This window comes from Petaurus breviceps, unplaced genomic scaffold, assembly GCF_028583685.1.
Source record: "Petaurus breviceps papuanus isolate PSGF00001 unplaced genomic scaffold, PetGlider_PUasm1.0 90895, whole genome shotgun sequence".
Lineage (NCBI taxonomy): Eukaryota > Metazoa > Chordata > Mammalia > Diprotodontia > Petauridae > Petaurus > Petaurus breviceps.
The window spans coordinates 12,855,596-12,864,136 of NW_027187372.1; positions in this window are offsets into that span (position 1 = coordinate 12,855,596).

Below are 8,541 nucleotides of genomic sequence, written 5' to 3' on the forward strand. Positions count from 1 at the left end.
ATATATATATATATATATATATATATATATATATATATATATATATACATATGCATAATCAAACAAAAAATCTGTATTTATCATGTTAAGAAAACAAAAACCCATGTCTCATTTTGTATCCTGAGTCTATCATATCTGTGTGAGGAAGTGGGTTGTTGCTGTTGTTCACTTATTTCCGTCATGAAACTGACTTTCCATGACTCTATTTTTGAGTTTTCTTGGCAAAAATACTAGAACGGTTTACCAGTTCTTTCTTCAGCTCATTTTACAGATGAAGAATTGAGAGAAACCTGGTTAAGTGACTTGCTCAGTCACAGAGTTAGTAAATGTCTGATCCCAGATTTGAACTCATTAAAGATGAGTCTTCCTGATTCCAAGTCCAGTACTCTATCTACTGTGCTACCTAAATGCCTCCTAGGGAGGTGGGTTTGCATGGCGCATAATGAGTCCTCTGGAATCATTGTTTATTAAATGAAGGCATTGAGTAACACAACTACAGCTTAAATGTGCCTTCATTGATAATAGAAGTTCATATTCTATAAGTCTTTCAAATTTATATGGAATTAAAAAAATTAATATGGATAGGTAGTATAAGTAAGAATTATTATTCCCGGGAGCCAAGATGGCGGAGTAGAAGCACGACCCTCCCGCGGCTCCAGCTTCCACCCTCCCCAATCCATGTAAAAAGGGGACTCTAAACAAACTTTGGAGCTGCAGAACCCACAAAATGACACAGGGAAGCTAACCTTCCGCTGAGAACAGCCCGGCAGGCCGGCAGGAATCGGCCAGCACAACGCTCTGGGAGCCGAGCCCAGCCCCATGCCGAGGCTTTAGCCCCAGGGCGGGCCTGACCAGCCGCCAGCCAGAGGGACTCCAGATCAGCAGCAGCTGTGGCCGTTTCCAGATTTATCAATACATAGATGCGAAGGACAAGTTCTAATAAGGAATAATAGCGGGCGACGGCGTGGTGGTCTGCGTGGGAAGGTGCGGCAGTGGCAGCGCGGCGGGCACAGGCCGGGAAGGCGCAGCGGCCTGTGCGGGAAGGTATGGTGGACACAGGCCTGGAAGGGGCCTGATCAACTCAGAGGGCAAGTCTTCCCACCAACCACAAGGTCCACTACCAGGCCTATCACCAAAGGGCTGGGACTGGAAAGAGCAAGGTAAGAAGCAAATACAGGGGCCCCTATACTGGACAGCAAACACTCCTGGGCTACCACTTCATAGCCCAGAAATCTTTTTTTTTTTTTTAAAGCCCCTTTCAGGACCTCCAAAGACAAGGATGGCAGAGTGAACCCCACTTGCTCCAAACCCCCCCTCTGACCCTGAAAATATAGTAACTCTTGCCCCAGGGCAAAACCCTCTACAGTAAAGGCTTGGGATCCTAGAGGAAGGGCGTGGCTAGGACACTGCCTCAAAATGGGTAGAAAGCAGACTACAAAGACAAAGACTCTAGAGTCCTACTATCCTCAGAGGGAAGAACCAACCTCAGAGGGAGACACTGTGGACTCCACACCCACAGCTGAGACTTCAACAGGGAATGGATCCGAAGCACAGAAGGCTCTCTTAGATGAGATCAAAAGGAACTTTGAAAGCAAAATGAGAGAGATAGAAGACAAAATGAATCATTCTCTCAAAACGAAAATAGCAGAATTCGAAAAACATCATAATGAGGAAAACATCTTTCTAAAAAGAAAAGTGTATGATATGGAAAAGGAGCTTCAAAAATTAACCAAGGAAAATGATTTGCTAAAAACCAGAATTAAACAAATGGAAACAAATAACTCTATGAGGAACCAAGAATTAGCCAAGCAAAACAACAAAAATGAAAAATTAGAAAAAGAGGTAAAATACCTCAAAGAAAAAATAACTGACCTGGAAAACAGATCCAGGAGAGATAATCTGAGAATCATAGGCCTACCAGAAAATTATGATGAAAAAATGAGCCTGGACAACATTCTCCAAGAGCTCGTTAAGGAAAACTGCCCTGACATACTAGAACCTGAGGGGAAAATAGAAATCGACAGAATCCACCGGACACCTGCTATAAGAGATCCCAAACTGAAAAATCCTCGAAATGTTGTGGCCAAACTCCAGAACTACCAGATAAAAGAGAAAATACGTCAAGCGGCCAGAAAGAAACAATTCAAATATTGAGGGTCCACAGTGAGGATTGCACAGGATTTGTCAGCCTCCACACTGAAAGATCGGAGGCAGTGAAATACAATTTTCAGGAAGGCAAAACAGCTCGGATTACAACCAAGGATCACATACCCAGCGGGACTGAGCATATTCTTCCAGGCAAAGAGATGGCCATTCAATGATATAACAGAGTTCCAGACCTTCTTGATAAAAAAGCCAGAACTCAATGGAAAATTCAACCTTCAATTACTAGAAGGAACAGTGACTTAGAAAGGTAAACAAGGAGAACACACATCATTTTAGAGGGAAAGAGGGGAGGGAGAGGAGCTTCGCATGAGATCTGTTCCTGTCATTCTTGATGCGAAGAAAAAATAGCATACCTAAGTATAACAATATCCTACAGGCAGTAGGAGGGGGAAAGGGTTACAAAAGGGGGGTGGGAGTGATTTGTAGGGAGGGAAGTAGTAAGGGAAAAATGGGGAGGAAAAGGGAGGGGGGCCGAAAAGGGAACACTGAGGGAGGCAGTGGGCAAAAGGAAAACTATTAAGGGGGGGAAGGGAGAAGGGAGGGAAAATACGAACATTAACAGGGGCAGGAATAGGATGAGGGGAAAGAAACAGATAACAATCATAACTGTAAATGTGAATGGAATGAACTCTCCTATAAAATGGAGACGGATAGCAGAATGGATTAGAAATCATAATCCTACAATATGCTGTTTACAAGAAACACATTTGAAACAGAGGGATATACACAAGTTAAAGGTAAAAGGTTGGAGTAAAATATATCATGCCTCAGCTAAAGCAAAAAAAGCAGGGGTAGCAATCCTTATTTCAGATAAAGCAAATGCAAAAATTGACCTAATTAAAAGAGATAAGGAAGGAAACTATATCCTGTTAAAAGGCACCATCAAGAATGAAGCAATATCACTACTTAACATATATGCACCAAGTGGTGTAGCATCCAAATTCCTAGAGGTGAAGGTAAAGGAATTAGAGGAAGAAATAGATAGCAAAACTATACTAGTGGGAGACCTTAATCTCCCCCTATCTGAACTTGATAAATCCAACCTCAAAATAAACAAGAAAGAAGTTAAGGAGGTGAACAGGATTTTAGAGAGGATAGGTATGATAGATCTCTGGAGAAAACTGAATGGGGATAAAAAGGAATATACTTTCTTCTCAGCAGTTCATGGCACATAATCAAAAATTGACCATGTTCTAGGGCATAAAAACCTCACAATTCTATGCAGTAAGGCAGAAATACTAAATGCATCATTCTCAGATCATGATGCAATAAAAATTATATGCAATAAAGGGCCAGGGAAAGACAGACTAAAAACTAACTGGAAATTAAACAATTTGATCCTAAAGAATGAGTGGGTCAAACAAGAAATTATAGAAACAATCAGTAATTTCATTCAAGAGAATGATAATAATGAGACAACATACCAAAATCTGTGGGATACATTAAAGGCAGTTCTTAGGGGAAGTTTTATATCCCTGAGTGCATACGTGATTAAATTAGAGAAAAGGGAGCTCAACGAATTGGGCATGCAATTAAAAAACCTAGAAAAAGAACAAATTCAAGAATTATTATTCCCATTTTAGAGATGAGCAAATTGAAGCTGAGATGTTAAATGAATTGCTCTAGGTTAAACAGTAAGCAAATGCTTGAACTAGAACTCAAAAAGCACTGATTAAGGAGACATATGAGAATATGAGTTCAAACATTACTTATGAGTTGTGCTACCTTAGCAAATGTTCTGGGCTAGTTATAACTTAGGTCATTCCCCTGGTACTTTCGGTCTTATAATTGGAATAAAATGGGACAGTCATAGGCTATTCAATGGTCAACCAAAAAAGAAAGAAAGAAAGAAAGAAACCAAAAAGCAAGCAAGAAAACAAGCAAGTAAGCAAGGAAGAAAGCAAGAAAGAAAGCAAGAAAGAAAGAAAAGAAGGAAGGAAGGAAGGAAGGAAGGAAGGAAGGAAGGAAGGAAGGAAGGAAGGAAGGAAGGAAGGAAGGAAGGAAGGAAGGAAGGAAGGAAGGAAGGAAGAAAAGTTTGCTTAGCCATAGTATGAAAAAATCATTTAACCAGGATAAACATGGAGGATATTTTGACTTGATATTTTGATTCAGCCAAATGAAGCTTCCTTGCCTGAGCTGTCCATTATCATCAACCAGCCTTGCGCCTGGAACTCCTCAAGGCTATTTTTGTGCTTAGGTTATGAGGTAGTAAGGTTAATATTAAAAGCCTTTAGTCACCTGAACCAATCAAGTCTCAAGATTAATTTCATTACCTTTAAAGGAAAAATTAGCCTAACTTGAATGGGAAAATAATTATAATATCGTCACTTAATCTTTTAACCTGCCATTACTATCTCAGTTTCCACATATAAAAGGGTTGGAGTAGATATTCACAGAAATCCTTTTCAGCTACAGATTTGGGTCCTACAATCACATTTTAAGACTAGTACCCTTTCTGCTTCCATGTATTGTGTCTTTTATAGGGTATGATTAATCTCTGAAGGAAATAGAAAGAATTGGTAGGAGAGAGATATCTGGACCAAGATGCTGCTTAAAATGACGTTGTTGTAAAATATACTTTTGAAGAAAGTCTAGTGCAGCAACAGTTGAATAACACTGCCATGGAAGACATTTATTTAAGTCACTTTTCCTGATGATTTTTACAAGAAAAAAATGGAGACTTATCTAGTAGACATAGCTAAGTGAGCTTTGGATTTCAATCTGGGGATAGAAGAAAAGAAAAAATGGTTAAATTAGTAGGTGGGGGAAGGGGAGGGTTGTTAATCAGATAAGCAATCTGAAAAGAAAGAGGTCAGGGTAGTTCAGGGAATCAGACAGAGTTAAAAGGAAGAGATTCCGGACACATGTTTCCTAAATATAGATTTCCGGTAACTCAGGGCTGAAAGAGGCCTTGTGGACCTTCTGTTTAGTGAATCACCTACCTGACAAGGAATTCCAACAATGGTATCCTTGATGGATTGTTATCCTGGCTTCTCCTAAAGATCCCCCAGGGAAGTAGAACCTTCTAAACCCTTAGACGGTACATTACACTTTCAGATAATGGATAGATCTAAGTTTTCCAGTATGTTTTCTCTGAAATTTATTCTTATACAGAAACTTTCCTCTCTCCAACTTCTATCTGTTGCACTTAGACCTACCCACTAGGGACATGTAGACCAAGTTTAATGACTATTTCACATGGCAGCCCTTCAAATGATTTCCAAACCTCTTAAGTCTTCTTTCCCCCAGGTCCTTTACCAAATCATCATGTGAAATGATAGTAAAGTCCCTAACCATTATGGATCCCATCCTTTCTGTGGTCTATAGCTTATCAATGTCTTTTTAAAAATGTGACTAAACCCCAACCTGTATACAGTATTCTAGATGTGATGTGAACAGGGCAGAGTACACTAGTAATATAATTTTACTTATTTCTACATAAAATATAAATTTTTATTTAAGTCATGCTTCTTTTCACTTAGCCAAAAATCATGTTATTATTATTATTTTTTTGGTTGCCATAACATTCAATTGATTTATATTGAACTGGCAAACCTGCAAAACCCTGAGATCCATTCTACACAAACTGTTCACTTTGCATTTGCTGCTCTGCCTGGTTTAAAATACACACAAGACACCCTTCCTAGGTTAATAACCTCTAATCTCATCATCATACTGCTAAGTGAAGCCTTGATTGACACCACCTTCCTCAACCTCCTCTCACTTCTGATTGGAAGGCTGGAGAGTGAAGAGCAAACTCCTCCTAATGTCTTCCTTCAGAGAGGGCAGAAGCAGGGCTTTGATCAACTCTGCTATGCATCTGATGCTCAAACTGATTTCAACTCCATTGGACAAGATTCCCCCCCTGTATCCCCCCTCCCTTTTCTGTCTTCTTTTGTGTGTTGTCTTTCCCCTCCCCCATTAGATGGTCAGCTCCTTGAGGCAAATTCTTTTTCTTTTTATTAATGGTATCCCTAGGACCATGCCTGGCACATAGTAGGTGCTTAATAAATATTTATTGGAAAAAATACATAACTCTTCATCCATCTCATGAAGATGTGAGTTGCAGTAGAATTCTGCACTGGATGTGCAATCAGGAAGGTCTGAGTTTGACGTTTGTTTCAAGATGACTTTGTGACCTGAGTCATGTGTCTTTGACATTTAGCTTCCTCAAATGGAAAAAGGGGATGGCACATAGATGTCAGGGTTGTTGTGAGGATCAAGTGAGATGATGGATTTAATGTGTTTCATAAAATTTAAAGGCCTGTATGAGTGTCAGATATTGTAATCTTTTCCTTGGTAAGTTAAATTTTTAACCCCAAGTATAACATTTTATATCTATGCTTATGCAATTTTCTATTTACTCCTTTCCAGATGGTTTGTTGTATATTTCCATGACCTTCTTACTTCTATTTGACCCTCTGTTGGTCTTTACCAAAATAATCCTTGTTAAGTATATTCTCTAGTTCCTAGATTTTACCATATGAATATATCTTTGTCATATTTAATGCTGTTCTATCCCAGATTAACATATCCTAGGAGTAACAGATTAAAAAGGATAGAATAGCATTAAATATGACAAAGATATACTTATATGGTAAAATCTACTATGTTGTCTTATAATGAATCAGATGTTTCTTGAATTTCCCAAAAAACTTCAGATTCAATTCCTGTGTTACACTAAATTCTCATATTTTCCATCCTTCCACCCAAATCCCAATATTAGGGCTAAGGATAGAGTGTGTTAGTTCATATGTAATTATTGGGAAGGAAAAGATCATATGGAAGACTTACAATGTATATCAGTGACTACCCTGGCCTCCACTCACTAAAAGCCAGGGATGTTACTATTCAGTTTTTCCCCAGGGTTCTATAGTATCTTTCAGGGGTTCAGGAAGTATCCAGTCTTTGTTATTGGCTCAAATCCTTACTAATTGTCTTCCCCTAATTTTAGGTTGTGCAGTAGGTAGAATGCTAGGCTTGGAGTCAGGGAGACTCTTCCTGAATTCAAATATAGCCTTGGACACTTACTAGTTGTGTGGTCCTGGGAAAGTCACTTAGTCCTGTTTGTCTCAGTTTCCTCATCTGTAAAATAAGCTGGAGGAGGAAATGCAAACCATTCTAGTATTTTTGGCAAGAAAACCCCAATGGGGTCACAAAGAGTCTAACATGACCATAACCCCAGTTTCATTTAATGATTTAGATTAATTTTTGCAAAGGAATATTTGCTTCAAAGGTGGAGTAAGAACAAATATATGAACATTTTCCTTCCTCTGAATATCTTGGGGTATAATTCCCCATATACCCTCTTGGTCTGTAGGGAGGGAAGGGGAATCAGGTTCACAACTTAGCTCACTTCCTATATAAAATCAGTTTCACCAAGTTCCAAGTGCAAACCTGTCCTACGTTCAAGTTCCAGCATGAGGCTTCTCAGGGCTTCCCTGAAAGGCTTTTAGCAACATCCAGGCTTTGATTCTGCTTTCAGGGTCACCATGGCTTGAGTTACAGGATCTGGGGACTTCACTGACTGTTTCTAGAAATGAAAAAAGACAAATGAAAAAAAAATTAAAGCTTAAAGTCTGATTGATGGGGGCATGAAGCCTAAAGGGGGAAAGATAATCTTTCATCTATATTCAGCTTCGTGAATGGTGCTCATGCTTCTGGTGAACAAGACCTTTACCCCCTGAACACTGCCTGAAAAAGAGTGAGACTATTCCCAGTCTGGTAATTTTAAAAGTGCAGCCTCTTTTGGCTACATAGCCAATGGAAAGAGAATGCTTCCACCCACCTCATAGGTGATTGTAGAATGTCTTTTACTAGATGTATATTCCCTGTAGTCTGCTATATGGGTGCCTCTGTTTTAGGTGATCTGGGTATACATAAAGCCCAGTTATCCATGAAAGAGAAATATAGGTTATGATACAATCATTTTAGGTAGCAATGAAAAGAGCACTATATTTGGAATTACAAGACCTTGGTTCAAATCCTGACTTTGTGACCTTGGGCAAGTGGTATGATGTCTCTGGGTCTCAATTTCCTCATTTATTTATTTATTTAAAGCAATTGGGGTTAAGTAACTTGCTCAAGGTTACCTGGCCAGTTATTTCTGGGTGTGGTGCTAAGTATCAGAGCCCGGATTTGATCCCCAGGTCATCCCGACACTGGGGCCGGTGCTCTTACTCGCTGTGCTAACTGGCTGCCCCTCCATCTCCTCATTTATAAAATGAAGGGATAAGATGACTTCTAAGGTATATATAAATATTCCAATTAGAAAAATATGTACAAAGATATTGATGCTGCTGCCTACAATTCCATGTTGGTCATGGTCAATATCAGTTATGTTGTTATTTGCAGCTGAATAAAAATGGGTGATGG